The sequence below is a fragment of the Oncorhynchus tshawytscha genome, linkage group LG13, assembly GCF_018296145.1.
Source record: "Oncorhynchus tshawytscha isolate Ot180627B linkage group LG13, Otsh_v2.0, whole genome shotgun sequence".
In the NCBI taxonomy this organism is placed as follows: domain Eukaryota; kingdom Metazoa; phylum Chordata; class Actinopteri; order Salmoniformes; family Salmonidae; genus Oncorhynchus; species Oncorhynchus tshawytscha.
In genome coordinates this window covers 41,325,180-41,344,823 of record NC_056441.1, presented here as the reverse complement: position 1 = coordinate 41,344,823, position 19,644 = coordinate 41,325,180, and the positions used below count along the sequence as shown (strand labels likewise).

Here is a 19,644-nt window from a genome sequence, read left to right as displayed (position 1 = left end):
TCTTTTCTCTGGTCTAAAAAAAATATCCCAATGCCCTGTGTAGGGTGCCGTCTTTCGGATGGGATGTTAAACGGGTGTCCTGACTCTCTGAGGTCATTAAAGATCCAATGAAATTTATCATAAGAGTAGGGGTGTTAACCCCGGGTGTCCTGGCTAAATTCCCAATCTGGCCCTCAAACCATCACAGTCACCTAATAATCCCCAGTTTACAATTGGCTCATTAATCCCCCTCCTCTCCCCTGTAACTATTCCCCAGGTCGTTGCTGCAAATGAGAACGTCTTCTCAGTCAATTTACCTGGTAAAATAACGGATTAAAAAAATACCTAACTAGGCTACACAGACCAATGGCGGAGCCACTAAAAGAGGTTTGAATTTATTAAAATGTGTCCCAGTCCAACACGCCTAGCTCTGCCCACTGGGGCGTGGCTCATAGCGCTCTCTGGAATAAGCGCTTGTTTCAAATATGTTTAAGTTAACCTCATTATTCTTTGCTCGTATCGTCGTATTCCACCCGATCGAGTTCTCATCACATCACACCAGAAACATGGTATGCTGTCATTTGACTTTACAACGTTTATTTTAGATTCATTACAGGGCTCCGGAGTGGCGCCTCGGTGCAAGAGGCGTCCCTACAGTCCCTGGTTCGAATACAGGCTGTATGACATCCGGCCGTGATTGGGAGTCCCATAGGGCGGCGCACAATTGGCCCAGCGTCGTCCGGGGTTTTACGGTCATTGTAAATAAGAATTTGGTTAAATACAATTACTCAAAATGACGGCGCCGAAGCAGACACGACTTTTCACAGGGAAATAGGCTAATGTTGGTTGATGATTCGGACACGCACTTTGAAAAGCGATGATGTCGAGGTGAGTGAAAAGTAAACAGCAGATATGTGTGATCCTGTGGAACTTGGGGAATAGCTCACAAATGAGCACATCATGTCATGATAACTTGGTTGGTAAAGGCGAGCACATCAGCGGGGAAGCGCGAATGATTGCTCTCTGTCTCATGGAAATAGTTTGTGTTTAGCTGTATCTAGTTGGTTGTCTTGTTTCTACTGGTGTAATTCATATGGAAACAACCCAAGCTGCTTACTATAGCTAGCTAGTTAGTCAGGTAATAAAAGTGGGTTGCGCTCATGAAGTGTCAACCTCAGCTGGCACTTCCTCCAGCTAGCCATACAGACATCCAGTTAACTGGCCACCGAAATGAAGCCAAGGCTAGAGTAATTCGTTTTTATCGGTTGAGTTTGGTGTGCTAGGTGCAGATATTCATAGCCTATTCATACATTGCCTCGCAGATGAGGAAGAGTGTACTCTCCGCACACCCGAGAAGGGGAGCCTACATTTCCATGGAAGGTGTCTGCCCCAAGTCCCACCTTTCACCCTTGTACCACACAGCCTGGGCCTAAAGTGAAAGTGGCTGGGGTTTTGGATATGTTTAAGGTTGTAGAAATGTATATATTTTGCAGAGCTTGTAATGGATTACAACAAGAAAATAGGTGGGGTTGACCATCTTGACCAATTTAGGAGCTATTACAATGTTGAACGTACAGGCAGAAAATAGTGGAAGTATGTGTTTTGGGGGATGCTCAACATTGCCATTTTAAATGCATACATTGTGTGGGGGACCCTGCAAAGGCCCCTTCCCAGAAACCGTAGGCGCTGGTCCCTGAAGGCATTCAAAATGCAGTTTGTCCCTTCACTTTGTGATATGGCTACAGTGGCAGGAAGAGGGGAGCCAAGACTGTGGCACCAGGGCGTGTGAACTGAGTTGTAACTCATTTGAAAGCAGGTGAAGTGGTGTGTGGGTGTGTGGTGTGCATCCGGAGTGGACGCAGGGCAAAGAGTGGCAGATGTGTCGAAACCTCATTTGCGTGCACTGTGTTCTGTGCCAATTTGCAGGATTGGGCAGTGCTTCCTGAAGTTCCATGACCTTTAGGCAAACGCAAAGACTAAAGTGAGTGTGAAATATGAATTTGTCCTACAAAAACAACTGTTCAGAGACAATGTGTATCTAATACTTCTTGTGTTCACTGAATTGTTGTCAAAGTAGGCTACTATTTCTACATTGTCAGGCCTGGTCTGTACTACATCTTATTGAGGTTACCTACATTTTGACATGGTCTCTCGTTTATTTTGACATCATTACAGAATAAAGAATCGTTCTCAATCAAATAGCATTGTGTTTTGAAATACTTTATGAATATTGTCCTCTGGTCACGTTTTTGATATTCTTATTTATATATAAAGTATATTGTTACATTTTGAGTGAGTAATTTACTACAATTTAAATACTCTATGGTTTTTGTTCTTTTGAGTGTTAACTGTTGTTTGATAGTTTATTTACACATTGGAAAGCAATGCGTGTTATTCCTTGACACAAATGTGGTGTCATATAGAGGATGTGCTCTTTAACTTGTAATTGTCATTTGTTCTTTGTTTTTGAGCTCTGTCGGTTTGAAATGTGTGAGAAAATGAGCTTTACTTCAATTTTCAGTAATCTACAGCAGCATTGTAGAATTCTATTGGGGTTTAAAGGGTTAAACTAACATCCAACAGAGGAGCGGATTTAAATTATAAGAACATGCTATAATCTTAATTAAAGGTTCAATTTGTGGACAGATGGTCATTACTAACTGAACAACATGGAGATTCATTGGGACAAGGGATTGATTCTGATCAATGACCCCTTCCTTTTTATGGACTGTAGCCTACATGTGTATATATTAACTGATTCCTTCAAAGTATGTACAGGACACATCCCAACCCACTCGGGTGTGTGTTAAATCTTGCTAGTGTCACTGCTTTTGTTAAGGTTTGTTTGTTATAGTTCTTGCTTTAGGTTAGGTGTCTTATTTTTCAATAACAATCAGTGCAGTACCTGTATGTTGGAATTGAATAATACAAAATAAGTTTAAAAAGAAATGACATCTTCAAGCTCTGTCAAGTTGGTTGTTGATCATTGCTAGACAGTCATTTAAGTCTTGCAATTAGTTTAAGCCCATTTAATTAAACTGTAACGAGGCCACTTAGGAATATTCAATGTCATCTTGGTAAGCTACTCAAGTGCATATTTGCAGTTGTCCTGCTGAAAGGTGAATTTGTCTCCCAGTGTCTGTTGGAAAGCAGACTGAACAAGGGTTTCCTGATTTTCTGTGTTTAGCTCTATTCTGCTTCTTTTTATCTGAAAAACTCCCCAGACCTTGATGACAAGCATACCCATAACATGATGCAACCACCCCATGCTTGAAAATATGAAGAGTAGTACTCAGTGATGTGTTGTTGGATTTGCCCCAAATATGCTGCTTTGTATTTAGGACAAAGTTAATTTCTTTGCCACAATTCTTTGCAGTTTTACTTTAGTGCTTTACTGCAAACAGGATACATATTTTTTATTCTGTACAGGTGAACTTGTGGATACGCTTTGTCTGTGACCAGTATGAAGGAAGTTCACGAACGAGCGTTAGCGCAATGACGAAGTCTATGGGTATCTGCCGCTAGATGTCCAGTCATTGCGCTAACGCTAGTTAGCACTGGCTCGCAAAACTACTTCCTACATACTGGACACAGAGACATAAAAGTTGAATCCACAAGTTAATCTGACTCTGGGGAAGTAGAGAAAGGGCCTCATTGCCAAAATACTGAAATATCTCTTTAAACTTTTAACTGTTGAAGTCACCATTAGCCTCATGGTGAAATCCCAGAGCGGTTTACTTCCTCTCCGGCAACTGACTTAGGAAGGCAGCCTGTATCTTTGTAGTGATGTATTGATACACCATCAAAAGTGTAATAACTACACCATTCTCAAAGGGATATTCAATAGCAGGCATTTTTTTATCCATCTACCAATAGGCACCCACCCAATAGGCACCCTTCTTTGCAAGGTATTGGAAAACCTCCCAGGCCTTTGTGCTTGAAATTCACTGCTAGACTGAGGGACCTTAAAATTATGTGTGTGTGGTGTACAGAGATGAGGTAGTCATTCAGAAATCATGTTAAACACTTATTTCATACAGAGTCCATGCAACTTGTGACTTAAGCACATTTCTACCCCTAAAGTATATATGCTTGCCTTAACAAAGGGGTTGAATACTTAGTGACTCAGGACATTTCTGTTTTAGCATTTTTTTTTTTGTGTCAAAAATAAACAACTCCACTGACATTCTTAAAAAAAAATATATTTCACCTTTATTTAACCAGGTAGGACAGTTGAACACGTTCTCGTTTATAACTGCATCCTGGCCAAGATAAGGCAAAGCAGTGCGAAAGAGTTACACATGGGATAAACAAACCGTCAATAACACTATAAAAATCTATATACAGTGTGTGCAAATGTAAGATTAGGGATGTAAGGGAATAAATAGGCCATAGTGGCAAAATAATTACAATTTAGCATTAACACTGGAGTGATAGATGTGCAAGTAGAGATACTGGGGTGCAAAGGAGCAAAAAATAAATAATACGGGGATGAGGTAGCTGGGTGGGCTATTTACAGATGGGCTGTGTACAGGTGCAATGATCTGTAAGCTGCTCTGACAGCTGATGCTTAAAGTGAGGGAGGTGTGAGTCTCCAGCTTCAGTGATTTTTGCAATTCAATCCAGTCATTGGCAGCAGCGAACTGGAAGGAAAGGCGGCCAAAGGAAGTGTTGGCTTTGGGGATGACCAGTGAAATATACCTGCTGGAGTGCGTGCTACGGGTGGGTGTTGCTATGGGGACCAGTGAGCTGAGATAAGGCGGGGCTTTACCTAGCAAAGACTTAGATGACCTGGAGCCAGTGGGTTTGGCGACGAATATGAAGCGAGGGCCAGGCAACGAGAGCATACAGGTCGCAGTGGTGGGTAGTATATGGGGCTTTGGTGACAAAATGGGTGGCACTGTGATGGACTACATCCAGTTTGCTGAGAAGAGTGTTGGAGGCTATTTTGTAAATGACATCACCGAAGTCAAGGATCGGTAGGATAGTCAGTTTTCTAAGGGTATGTTTGGCAGCATAAGTTAAGGATTTGTTGCGAAATAGGAGGCCGACTCGAGATTTAATTTTGGATTGGAGATGCTTGATGTGAGTCTACAGTCTAACCAGACACCTAGGTGTTTGTAGTTGTCCACATATTCTAAGTCAGAACCATCCAGAGTAGTGATGCTAGTTGGGCGGGCAGCGATCGGTTGAAGAGCATGCATTTAGTTTCTTGCATTTAAGAGGCGTTGGAGGCCACGGAAGGAGTGTTGTATGGCATTGACACTCGTCTGGAGGTTTGTTAACACAGTGTCCAATAAAGGGCCATAAGTATGCAGAATGGTGTCATCTGCGTAGAGGTGAGTCAGAGAATCACCAGCACGCAAGAGCGACGTCATGGATGAATACAGAGGAAAGAGTCGGCCTGAGAATTGAACCCAGTGGCACCCCCATAGACTGCCAGAGGTCCGGACAACAGGCCCTCCGATTTGACACACTGAATTCTGTCTGAGAAGTAGCTGGTGAACCAGGTGAGGCAGTCACTTGAGAAACCAAGGCTGTTGAGTCTGCCAATAAGAATGTTGTGATTGACAGAGTTGAAAGCCTTGGCCAGGTTGATGAATGCGGCTGCACAGTATTGTCTTTAATCAATGGCGGATATGATATAGTTTAGGACTTTGAGCGTGACTGAGGTGCACCCGTGACCAGCTTGGAAACCAGATTGCATAGTGGAGAAGGTACAGTGGGATTCGAAATGGTCGGTGATCTGTTTTTGTTAACTTGGCTTTCAAAGACTTTAGAAAGGCAGGGCAGGATGGATATAGGTCTGTAACAGTTTGAGTCTAGAGTATCTCCCCCCTTTGAAGAGGGGGATGACCACGGCAGCTTTTCAATCATTTGAGATCTCAGACGATACGAAAAGGGGTTGAACAGGCTAGTAAAGGGGTTGCAGCAATTGTGGAGGATCATTTTATAAAGAGAGGGTCCAGATTGTCTAGCCCGGCTGATTTGTAGGGGTCCAGATTTTGCAGAGTGGCAGATAAAATGGGTTGAGAAAGATTCCACCAGCCTAAGCTGCTACGGTGGGCAATAACATGTTACACTGAAGTTATGGGACTTATGCAAAACACACACTCCTACTTGCAAGACACTACACTCTTAGAAGAAGAAAAAAAGGTTCCAAAAGGGTTCTTCGGCTGTCCCCATAGGAGAAACATTTTTGGTTCCCGGTATAACTATTTTGGGTTCCATGTAAACACCTCTGTAAAGGGTTCTACATGGAACTCAAAAGGGTTCCACCTGGAATCAAAAGGGTTCTACCGCAAACCGAAAGGGTTATTCAAAAGGGTTATTCAAAAGGGTTATTCAAAAGGTTCTCCTATGGGAACAGCATAAGAACCCTTTTAGGTTCTAGATAGCCTACATTCCACTCTTAGAAAAAAAAGGAGCTAATGTGAAGAGACACCCACATGATGTCAGTTTCATGCTTGTTGGAATAAAAGGAATGGGTGTGCACACAAGTGTTTTAAAATAGATGCAAAATAAAGCATTCTGTACTTTTAAATTAATTAACACCAGTAATGAGTTTGAGCTGAGCTCCAGCACATTACGGGTCCAAAAATGAGTAGGATAAATAGTGTAAAAGTACTAACCTTAACCCTAGAAATATGTAATATGGGACCAAATACTACACACTTGGCTACTTTCCTACACCAGTGCATTTTTTCTAAATACTTATGACACCTTCAAATGGGAGGAGTAGATATACAGTGAAGTGCTTTAATTTCTAGATGGTAAAACAAATATATGTATGAAAATGCATTGGAGCCCTCAGTCAAAAAGTAAATTTTCTTTAGGGCTGTCCCCGACAAAAAATAAATACATCTTGGTCGACCGAGAATCGTCCTGTTCTTTTGATAAATTGGTCAGACACACCCTAAAATACGACCTATGCACTGATCTTGTCTGATGCTTTACGCACACTATTTGATTAAATAATTAAGAAATGACTAAAGAAATGACTAAACATTAACAAATGACTAAAGAGCCCGATGGTCAGACTGTGTAATAAAATGACAGCGAGTGCCTGTGTTACTGGAGCACGTTGTCTCGCTCTCTTCCCTACTGCAGCAAAACCGCAACAGAGCAAGTGTTTATTGCGCTGTCTGAGCCGAAGCTGCAACAATTTCAACCTTTTAGTTTCTTACTTGTTTGACAGAAAAGATGTGACTGAAAAGTTCTGTTACCGGAATCCCTAAATTCTTTATGAAAAATATCCCCTCAACGGTTGCTCTCTTTACATGAAACATGTAACATGTCGCATGCATGTGACCAATAGTCGATCATAATCACATCAATAAATTGGTTATAACAAACTCTGAACACAGTAACACGTGATAGTAAAATAAACTCGAAACTGACAAATGTTTACAGGTTTCTTAGGAGGGAAAGGGGAAGTCAAATCTGTGGGTGACATTTTACTTGTGGCGCTACAAGTTCTGGAGATCAAGAAAAAGGAGGGTATAGGACCAAGTGTTGCGGGAGTATAATGTGGGCTGTTAGATTACAATAATACTTTCTGACCATTTGGAATTGTGTAAACACCACAAAATAAGTGTACCAGAGAGTATCGAAGAATTTAAAAAATATATAAGCCTTTATTACAGAAGACTAAAAACAGTTGTATGCATTTGAATTGCAGTTTATTTATTGTTTAGGCTAATTATTCAAAGCTGTCTTTAACATTTAAATAAACAGAAATGCTTGATTGCATTTCAAAGCATGAATGTCTCGTATGCTGTGTGATGGTATGAATATAGGCATAAATTAAGTTATGGTATTAAGACTAAACATTACTTATTATAATGATGATCATAATAGTAGTTATTATAAAAATAAGGAGATCAAGAAAAAGGGGTATAGGAGCATGAGTTGTGTGCATATTATGTGTGACAAACAGGTGCTGTTAGATTACAATATAATTTCTGCCTGTTTGGAACAGTGTAAACACTAAATAAATAATGCCAGTCTGTTCTAACAAATTGTAAAGCCTTCTTTACATAGCAAAGATTAAAAACAGCTGAATCTGTGAAATTGCTTGAACAGACATTTGCGGTTGCATGAGTGCTGGTCTTCAAAGATTCAGTAGACTATTAAACAAACAGGCAACAGAAGCAAGATCATTTTTATGTCTGTAAAAAGTATTCAGACCCCTTGACTTTTTCCACATTTTGTTAGGTTACAGCCTTATTCTAAAATGTGTTCAATTGTTTTCTCTTCATTAGTCTACACACAATACCCCATAATGACAAAGCAAAAACCGATTTAGAAATGTTTGCTAATTTTATGGGAAAAAAAGGAAATATTACATTTAGGTATTCAGACTCTTTACTCAGTACTTTGTTGAAGCACCTTTTGCAGAGATTACAGCCTCGAGGCTTCTTGGGTATGAGGCTACAAACTCCGTAGGGTATGACTCTACTGCCTCTGGCACTCAAGGACATTCAGAGACTTCTCCCAATGCCACTCCTGTGTTGTCCTGGCTGTGTACTAGCCTCATTGTCATGTTGGAAGGTGAACCTCCGCTCCAGTCGGAGGTCCCGAGAGCTCTGGATTAGGTTCAGTAAGAATATCTCTGTACTTTGCTCCATTCATATCTGCCTCGATCTTAACTAGTCTCCCAGTCCCTGACGCAAAAAATGATCCCCACAGCATGATTCTGCCACCAACATGCTTCACCGTAGGGATGGTGCCAGGTTTAGTTCAGACGTGACGCTTGGCCTTCAGGCTAAAATAATTCAATCTTGGTTTCATCGGACCAGATAATCTTGTTTCTCAAGGTCTGCGAGTCTTTAGGTGCATTTTGGAAAACTCCAAGCGGGCTGTCATGTGCCTTTTACTGAGGAGTAGCTTCCGTCTGGCCACTCTACCATAAAGGCCTGATTGGTGGAGTGCTGCAGAGATGGTTGTCCTTCTGGAAAGTTCTCCCATCTCCACAGAGGAACTCTAGAGCAGGTTTTCATCAATGTTCTCTGTACTTTGCTCGTTCATCTTTCCCTCAATCCTGACAAGTCTCTCAGTCACTGCCGCTGGTAAACATCCCACAGCATGCTTCACCGCAGGTATGGTGCCAGGTTTCCTCCAGATGAAATGCTAGGTATTCAGGCCAAAGAGTTAAATCTTGGTTTCATCAGACCAGAGAATCTCCAAGTGGGCTGTCATGTGCTTTTTACTGAGGAGTGGCTTCCGTCTGGCCACTCTACCATAAAGTTCTGATTGGTGAAGTGCTGCAGAGATGATTGTCCTTCTGGAAAGTTCTCCCATCTCCACAGAGGAACTCTGGAGCTCTGTCACAGTGACCATCAGGTTCTTGGTCACCTCCCTGATCAAGACCCTTCTCCCCCGATTCCTCAGTTTGGGCGGGCGACCAGCTCTAGGAACAGCCTTTGTTCTTCCAACCTTCTTCCATTTAAGAATGATGGAGGTCACTGTGTTCTTGGGGACCTTCAATGCTGTAGAAATGTTTTGGTACCTTTGCCCAGATCTGTGCCGTGACACAATCCTGTCTGTACTTTACGGACAAGTCCTTGGACCTCATGGCTTGGTTTTTGCTCTGACATGCACAGTCAATCAAATTCACTTATAAAGCCGATGTCACAAAGTGCTATACAGAAACCCAGTCTAAAACCCCAAACAGCAAGCAATGCAGATGTAGAAGCACAGTGGCTAGGACAAACTCCCTAGAAAGGCAGGAACCTAGAGCGGAACCAGGCTATGAGGGGTGGCCAGTCCTCTTCCGGCTGTGCTGGGTGGAGATTATGACAGTACGTGGCCAAAATGTTCAAATGTTCATACGTGACCAATAATAATAATCAGTGGTTGTAGAGGGTGTAACAGGTCAGCACCTCAGGAGAAAATGTCAGTTGGCTTTTCATAGCCGATCATTCAGAGTTAGAGACAGCAGGAGCGAGAATACTTAATTTCACACAGGACACCGGATAAGACAGGAGAAAAACTGCAGATATAGCAGACTCTAGCCCCCCCCCAACACAAACTATTGCAGCATAATTACTGGAGGCTGAGACAGGAGGGTTTGGGAGACACTATGGCCCCATCTGACTATACCCCCGGACAGGGCAAACCAGGAAGGATATAACCCCAACCACTTAGCCAAAGCACAGCACACACACCACTAGAGGGATATCTTCAACCACCAACGTACTAGCCTGAGACAAGGCCGAGTATGGCCCACGAAGATCTCCCCCACGGCATGAACCTGACAGGAAGATCAAGTCAGAGACCCACTCAAGTGAAGCACCCCTCCTAGGGACTGCATGGAAGACCACCAGTAAGCCAGTGACTCAGCCCCTGTAATAGGGTTAGAGGCAGAGAATCCCAGTGGAGAGCGGGGAACCAGCCAGGCAGAGACAGCAATTTTTCTGCAGTTTTGGACAAAGTTTCAGATTTTCACAATGTTATGTAGATTTTCAAAAAACAGTCCTTGAAACAGTCTTGATATGTTTGTTAAAAGAGAGATCAGGGTCCAGAGTAATGCAGAGGTCCTTTACAGTTTTATTTGAGACTGTACAATACTCAAGATTACTTGTCAGATCCAACACATGATCTCTTTGTTTATTGGGACAGGGCTTCACCATGTTTCATCGAAATGTACAGCTGTGTATCGTCCACATAGCAGTGAAAGTTTACATTATGTTTCCGAATGACATCACCAAGAGGTAAAATACATAGTGAAAACAATAGTGGTCCTAAAACGGAACCTTGAGGAACACCGAAGTTTACAGTTGATTTGTCAGCGGACATACCATCCACAGAGAAACGGATATCTTTCCGACAGATAAGATCTAAACCCGACCAGAACTTGTCCGTGTAGACCAATTTGGTTTCCAATCTCTCCAAAAGAATGTGGTGATCGATGGTATCAAAAGCAGCACTAAGGTCTAGGAGCAAGAGGACAGCTGCAGAGCCTTGGTCTGACGCCATTAAAAAGTAATTTACCACCTTCACGAGTGCAGTCTCAGTGCTATGATGGGGTCTAAAACCAGACTGAAGCGTTTCGAATACATTGTTAGTCTTCCGGGAGGCAGTGAATTGCTGCGCAACAGCTTTTTCCAAAAATTGAGAAGAATGGAAGATTTGATATAGGCCGATCCTTTAAAAATATATATTTATTTTCTGGGTCAAGATTTGCCACTTTTTTTGTGAGTTTGGTACACAGCCGGTGGATAGGGAGGCGTTTATTATGTTCAACAGGAGGGCCAAGTTCAGGAAGCAGCTCTTTCAGTAGTTTAGTTGGCATAGGGTTCAGTATGCAGCGTGAAGGTTTAGAGAGCATGACTATTCATCAATGTGTCAAGAGATATAGTATTAAAAAAACTTGAGTGTCTCCCATGACCCTAGGTCCTGGCAGTGTTGTGCAGACTCAGGACAACTGAGCTTTGGAGAAATACAGATTTAAAGAGGAGTCCGTAATTTGCTTTCTAATGATCAAGGTCTTTGTCAAAGCAGTTCATGAATTTATCACTGCTGAAGTGAAAGCCATCCTCTTGGGGAATGCTGTTTTTTAGTAGTTAGCTTTGCGACAGTGTCAAATACATTTTGGATTGTTCTTATTCTCTTCAATTAAGTTGGAAAAATAGGATGATCGAGCAGCAGTGAGGGCTATTCAATACTGCACGGTACGGTCTTTCCAAGCTAATCGGAACACTTCCAGTTTGGTGTAGCACCTTTTTCGTTCCAATTTTCTGGAAGCGTGCTTCAGGGCTCGTGTATTTTTTGTATACCAGGGAGCTAGTTTCTTATGACAAATGTTTTTGTTTTGTTTTTAAGGGTGCGACTGCATCTAATGTATTACGCAAGATTAAATTAAGTTCCTCAGTTAGGTGGTTAACAGATTGTTGCACTCTGACGTCCTTGGGTAGGTGGATGTAGTCTGGAAGGGCATCTAGGAATCTTTGGGTTGTCCGAGAACTTATAGCACGGCTTTTATGATCCTTGGTTGGGGATTATTTGTTGCGATTGCAAACCTAATAAAATGGGGGTCAGGATTATGAGGAAAAACATTAAGATCCACAATATGTATTCCACGGGACAAAACTAGGTCCAGAGTATGACTGTGGCAGTGAGTAGGTCCGGAGACATGTTGGACAGTCGATGATGGCTCCGAAAGCCTTTTGGAGTGGGTCTGTGGACTTTTCCACGTGAATATTAAAGTCACAAAAAATGTGGATATTATCTGCCGTGACTACAAGGTCCAATAGGAATTCAGGGAACTCAGTGAGGAATGCTGTATACGGCCCAGGAGGCCTGTAAACAATAGCTATAAAAAGTGATTGAGTAGGCTGCATAGATTTCATGACTAGAAGCTCAAGACAAAAACGCAGTCTTTTTTTTTATAAATTGAAATTTGGTATAGTAAATGTTAGCAATACCTCCGCCTTTGTGGGTTGGGCAGGAGGATATGGTCACTAGTGTAACCAGGAGGAGAGGCCTCATTTAACACAGTAAAGTCATCAGACTTGAGCCATGTTTCAGTCAGTTCAAATCACATCAAGATTATGATCAGTGATTAGCTCATTGACTATAACTGCCTTGGTAGTGAGGGATCTAACATCAAATAGCCCTATTTTGAGATATCAATCTCTTTCAATGACAGGAATGGAGGAGGTATTTATTCCAGTGAGATTGCTAAAGTGAACACCGGCATGTTTTGCCCAACCTAGGTCGACACACAGACACAGTCTCAATGGGGATAGCTGAGCTGACTACACTGACTGTGCTAGTGGCAGACTCCACCAAGCTGGCTAACAGCCATACTGCCTAGCCTGCACCCTATCTCATAGTGGAACTAGAGGAGTTAAGAGCCCTGTCTATGTTCATAGATAAGATGAGAGCACCCCTCCAGCTAGGATGGAGTCTCTCACTCCTCAGCAGGCCAGGCTTGGTCCTGTTTGTTGGTGAGTCCCAGATAGAGGGACAATTATCTACAAATTCTAATTTTTTTGGAGGGGCAGAAAACAGTTTAACCAGTGATTGAGTTGTGAGACTCTGCCTTCGAGTTAACTGGGATCGGGCCAGAGACAATTACGCAATGCCAACATCTTTCTAGCTGATTTACACGCTGAGGCTGTGTTGCGCTTGGTGACCTCTGACTGTTTCATCTTAACATCATTGGTGCCGACATTGGATAACAATATCCCTATACTCTCTACACTCACCAGTTTTAACTTTAGCCTGCACCATCTTCAGATTAGCCTTAAAGTCGGTAGCTCTGCCCCCTGGTAAACCGTGTCTGAATGCTGAATGATTCGTTTTAAGTCTAATACTGCGGGCAATGGAGTCGCCAATGACTAGGGTTTTCAATTTGTCAGCGCTAATGGTGGGAGGCTTCGGCGTCTCAGACCCCGTAACAAGTGGAGGGGAGACCAGAGAAGGCTCAGCCTCGTTGCTTAATGGGGAGAACCAGTTGAAAGGGACTGTGCGAGGGGATTTCTACTACTATCTGTACTTATTTGTGGCACAGACGCAGTTTCATCCTTTCCCTACACTTAAATGACCCTTGCCTAACGATTGCATCTGAAGCTGGGCTTGCAGCATTGCTATCCTCGCCATAAGGCGATCGTTCTCCTGTATATTATGAGTACAGCGACTGCAATTAGAAGGCATACTGTTAATGTTACAACATAGCTTCGGCTGGTGGAGGTCCTTTAGAACCATGTCCGGATAAAGCGTCGGTAAAGCAATCAATTGAATTTACCACAGGTGGACTCCAATCAAGTTGTAGAAACATCTCAAGGGTGTTCAATGGAAACAGGATGCACCCAAGCTCAATTTCGAGTCTCATAGCAAAGGGTCTGAATACTTACAGTACCAGTCAAAAGCTTGGACACACCTGCTCATTCCAGGGTTTTTCTTTGTAGAATAATATTGAAGACATCAAGACTATGAAATAACACATGGAATCATGCAGTAACCAAAAAAGTGTTTAAAAAAATCCAAATATATTTTAGATTCCTCAATGTAGCCACCCTTTGCCTTGATGACAGCTTGGCATTCTCTCAACCAGCTTCACCTGGAATGCTTTTCCAACAGTCTTGAAGGAGTTCCCACATATTCTGAGCACTTGTTGGCTGCTTTTCCTTCACTCTGCGGTCCAACTCATCCCAAACCATTTGTTGTGAAATAGAAAGCCGATTCTAGATTTAATTTTGGATCGGCGATGCTTGATGTGAGTCTGGAAGGAGAGTTTACAGTCTAACCAGTACACCTGGGTATTTGTAGTTGTCCACATATTCTAGGTCAGAACCGTCCAGAGTAGTGATGCTAGACGGGCGGGAGGGTGCGGGCAGCAATCGGTTTAAGAGCATGCACTTAGTTTTGCTAGCATTTAAAAGCAGTTGCAGGCCACGGATGGAGTGTTGTATGGCGTTGAAGCTCATTTGGAGGTTTGTTAGCACAGTGTCCAGAGAGGGGCCAGATGTATACAAAATGGTGTAGTCTGCGTAGAGGTGGATCAGAGGATCACCAGCAGCAAGAGCAACATCATTGATATATACAGAGAAAAGAGTCAGCCTGAGAATTGAACCCTGTGGCACCCTCATAGAGACTGCCAGAGGTCCGGACAACAGGCCCTCCAATTTGACACACTGGACTCTATCTGAGAAGTAGTTGGTGAACCCGGCGAGGCAGTCATTTGAGAAGCCAAGGCTATTGAGTCTGCTGATAAGAATGCTGTGATTGACAGAGCCGAAAGCCTTGGACAGGTTGACGAAGACTGCTGCACAGTAATGTCTTTTATCGATGGCAGTTAGGATATCGTTTCAGGACCTTGGGTCTGGGTGAAGTGGGGGTGGGGGTGTGTGGGGGGGGCAAGTTGCTACAGGGGGTGCTGAGATGTTGGCCAGGGTAGGTGTAGCCAGGTAGAAAGCATGGCCAGCCGTAGAAAAATGCTTATTGAAATGTTAGGAAAGCTAAGGCTAGCTTTTCAAACTGACTAAGTATATTGGTTCCTGACTTCCCTGAATTATGGGGTATTGTGAGTAGATTGAGGATCATTTTTGAAACATTCCATTTTAGAATAATGCTGTAACATTGCAAAATGTATAAAAAGTAAAGGGATCTGAATACATTTTCCGAAGGCACTGTATATGGGTGATTTATTTATTTAAAGTTAGGCTATTGATTATAGACCTAATTAAGTTGGTTTCCTCTCAATTTTCTTAGGCTAAGGCTGTTACCTCATCTCTGTTGCTGTTCCTCCGCCGCCGCATTGTTCTCAATCCCAATAGGCTAGTTAATTTTGCTATTATGCACATAGCAACATAGGGAAAGGCACCAATTCTACGGCCCACTGACGGACCGTACCCAACGTGAGAGAAGGCGCATTTGTTATAAAATAGTATTTTATTTATTATTGCTGCATTATTATTTTTATATAATATAAGCATATACTATTTCAGTATCACATTTCTTAGATTGATGGACTGTGCCATCCCCGTGGCATACACAATGGATTAGACCACTGAGACATGCACAAATGTGACCGGTGTCTTGTCCACCATGAAGAAAAATAAATAACTAGCCGACTGCTCGACTAAAGAATTCTCGGGAAACCAACAGCCTATCAACCAAATAGTCGACCAGTCAACTAAATGGGATTAGCCTTAATTATCTTACAAAAACGAATTTGTTGCAGAAAACATCTAGCAAGTTTATGGCAAATTTGATGCAAACTAACATATTGTGCCACAAAATGTTGCTAGAAGTTTGAAAATGTTTAACACAAAATCAAATCAAATGCTATTTGTCACATACACATGTTTAGCAGATGTTATTGCGAGTGTAGCAAAATGCTTGCGTTTCTAGCTCCAACAGTGCAGTAATATCTACAGTACATCATTGTCATGTCATAGTCAACATAGCTACTAGAACTAACCCGCTACAATCATGCAGTACAGTATAGTCAGCAGCAACCCGTTTGGCAGTTACACTGGGGGGCTCAAGTGGCAAAGAGTTCCAGTGTTGGATAGCCATAGCCAGCTAGCTAACATAGCATCCCTTTCTGTTTGAGCCAGTTATTTGAGTAGGCTAAACTAGCTAGCTGCATTTGACACTAGCTAAGTAAGTGAAACAATATACTACGAAATATATAGCTCTCTCTCGCCTCTCCTTAATTTTGGAAGAAATAATTGAACTGTTCAACTATTGTCTGAGTCAACTACTCACCACATTTGATGCACTTCAGTGCTATCTAGCTGTAGTTTATGCTTTCAGTACTAGATTAATTCATTCTCTGATCCTTTGATTGGGTGGACAAGATGTCAGTTCATGCTACACAAGCTCTGATAGGTTGGAGGACTTCCTCCGGGAAGTTGTCATAATTACTGTGTAAGTCTATGGAAGGGAGTGAGAACCACGAGCCGCCTAGTTTGGGTACATTGACTTTAATACAAAGAGGAGGACATAAGCTAGCTGACCTCCGGCTACACCATGGTGCAACCCTACAGAGTGCTGCTGAGGCTACTGTAGACCTTCATTGCAAAACAGTGTATTTTAATAAATTATTTGGTGCTGTGAATATATTTAGTATAGTTTTATAAGGATAACTTTTTTTAAATGTGTCACTTTGTTTTTCTGAAATTTCTGAGGAGGATGATCCTCCTCTGAGGAGCCTTCACTGCTAGCTAGCATTGTTTCTAACATCTCTTTATTCTGTACTTAAATGCAGAGGTCAAGGCCAATGGACAGCTTTGTAAAGGATATGCTGACTGAGTGTAACCTGGCCTTTTTGATTCCGAAGTTTGAGGGTTAGTAAAATTGATAAATTATCTTTTGAGAGTGAGGGGACAGAGCTCTGGTGGGTAAAACAGCATCTACATCTTCCACATTATCATTGATAACCAATAGTACAACCTTAGTAGAAACTTGAAAGACTTAACTTCACAGGAGCTTCTTAGAACCATGAAGCACCTTTATGACACTGCCCCATTTAGACATAACAAAAAGCTATTTTCCTGACTCACTTTTCAAAGATGGCTAGAAATGTACATACTTTTGTGCTCTTGTAGGAAGCAATCACTCCAACATTACTGACTACAAGTTATATATAACTGGGCTAACACTAACTAGCAAAGAATATGAATAAATGTGCACGAGTGGCTCCATGCAGCTCTTGATTTGTTCTCAAAATGTTCCAAATGAATGGCACAAATCCATGTATGGCAATGGTCTATTTGCATATAGGTCTACTGGAGCTCTGATTGGTTATGGCGCACCTATCTGTGTAGAGGAATACCTGTCAATGCGATAGAATCCTACTCTGATACGCTATGCCTATATCAAGATCTCTTGAATAGTTCGTTTTGGATACTAAATCGTGCATAATTCATTTTGTTTCGGTATGTTGCATTGAAAGTGGATAATATTGTGTTAATTCGATCACAATTCCAACAGTAAAGGGAAACATTGATAGTGTTAACTAACGAGAACTCTAGAATGTTCATGGAAGTTCAATCTCGTGCTTCTCTGCGAGGGCTGATCTTTTTTCTGCGTGACAGTCCCGGGGAGCTGCACGCCTGCGTCCAGTTTAGAGGGAATATTGGATATGACCACACTGGTCTGGAAAGGAGGCTGTTTGTTAATGCAATGTTCACTCATAAATTGTGCGACAGGTTCTCTCAATGTTTTTTTTCCCCCCTCGGGTTGAGACTTCTCATTGTTTAAGATTAGAAAATTCAACCATTGTAATAAAAGGGGGCGGTGCTAGGGGGCTGAGTGTGGCTGTGGGTGTTTGAGCACCGTTTGAGTGAGACACAGAGGTGCGCAAACCAGTAAAAGCACAGCCCCCTTCATTATCGACGCATTGTGCCGACAACCTCAAAGAGCCTTTCCAGACTAAGGTCAGGATGACTTTGAGAGTTAGGTGTTAGACTAATGATTAACTGCAATGGAAAAGTAATTGTTTGTCTGCTTTACTACAGATTGTTCGGGACTTCTCTATTTGAACCCCGGACTGCTCGGTGAACCTCACTGAACTGGATCGGGGTCTTCAAGGACCAAAAACTTTGCTTTGCCAGCTGACGAGCAGGCCCAAGATCTTCTCTTCAAAGTGCAGGTATAGTTTGAAAGAACCATTCTGGTGGTGCCAGATGCTCATTCATTTTTTTGCCTGAAACGATCAGGTTAATCACTAAACATTTCTCTCCAGATGCACAAGGTGACATCGTTTTAAGACTTCTGCCAGTGGTCCTCCCACACCAGTCTACAAGATTGGCAGGAAGACATTCCGACCCAGCTTCTAAGAGACCAGAAAGTCCTTCATTGACTTGCAGCCTGTAAATTTAAATAGTCGATAGGGAGATGGATGGGGAAATTAGATTATAGCGTTTGTAAGCCTTGAATGAACAGAACACCATTCCAATATCTGTTATGCAGAACGGCACACTCCAAGACATTGTTGTGTAAATTAACCTATAGATACTGTAGGCAGGCCCCTGAGTATGGTACAGCCCATTGCGCATATGTTAAATTGCCTACTTATAACATGACAACGGCTGTATTCATTTTTACATTTTTATTAATTCTATAAACATTTTGTATGTGCTTGGTTGGTCACTTTTAACATACTTCCATGGTGTCTTAATTAAATACACTTTCATCTAAATGTAAAATGTTAGCATGAACAGATACACTGTCGCATGGAAGGTACGTCATGATTATCAGCCGAAAAGACGATTCCAACACTTTCTTAAATAGCTCTGCTTTTAAGATGCTGATAAGCTGTTACGTACCATTTTGTTTGAACAATATTAGGAGAAAAAGACAACCAAATGAAGTTTCATCAACTGCACATGAACCAGGTTAGAAGTACCTCATGGTTTCTGGCAATTACGCTGTGATGATTATGATTGAAAGCTGTGAGCTCCTGTTACTCAATACATGTATGTGTGTTCAAAGCACTTCATCACTGGTAAGTCGGTAACACTTGTTTGTATCTCACTAGCTATGTGTATTGCACAAAGCTTGCTAGTTAGCTTGTAGTAAGGACTAGTGAGCTGTATCCAAATAACAGCTATAATATTCTTCTGCATTTGGATATTTATGCAAACCTGTAGATTCCACCATTTCAAATTTCGCTACATAAGACCGGATTAAGCCGGTAGGTCACATATAGGCAAAAATCCTCTTTTCTAATTACCTAGACCGTTCAAAGGCAGGCAAAGACTAAGTATTTACGCGACATATCTAAGACTAGCGAATTAGATTGAGATGAACTTCTCTCACTAGAGTTGGCAGGTCGGGGAACACATTAGCGTGGCAGAATAAGTATAATGTAAATCACGTTGTTGTGACAGACAAGTATGTACCTCTTATGGCTGCATTCCTTGTTCTCAATTTCCACCTGAAGACATACCCTAATCTAACTTCCTGTAGCTCAGCCCCAGAGGCAAGGATATGCATATTCTTGGTATCATTTGAATGGAAACATTCTGAAGTTTGTGGAAATGTTAATTGAATGTAGGAGAATATAACACAGTAGATCTGGTGGAAGAAAAGAGAAAGAAAGAGCATACGTTTTCTGTTTTTTATTGTAGTATCATCTTTCACATGTACTAGAATAGCTGGAGATAATTTGTAGGTGTGCAAAGTTTCAGACTGATAACTTCAGGA

At 42.0% G+C, this 19,644-nt stretch overlaps 1 long non-coding RNA gene across 1 annotated transcript; it reads left to right on the top strand.

Annotated features, from left to right (window-relative positions):
- Positions 1 to 555: 555 nt before the first annotated feature.
- On the top strand, positions 556 to 18,595 carry LOC112265927. Its single transcript, XR_002955845.1, has 3 exons — positions 556 to 867; positions 17,955 to 18,088; positions 18,182 to 18,595. It is a non-coding gene; the product is annotated as an uncharacterized LOC112265927 (long non-coding RNA).
- The last annotated feature ends 1,049 nt before the right edge of the window (positions 18,596 to 19,644 follow it).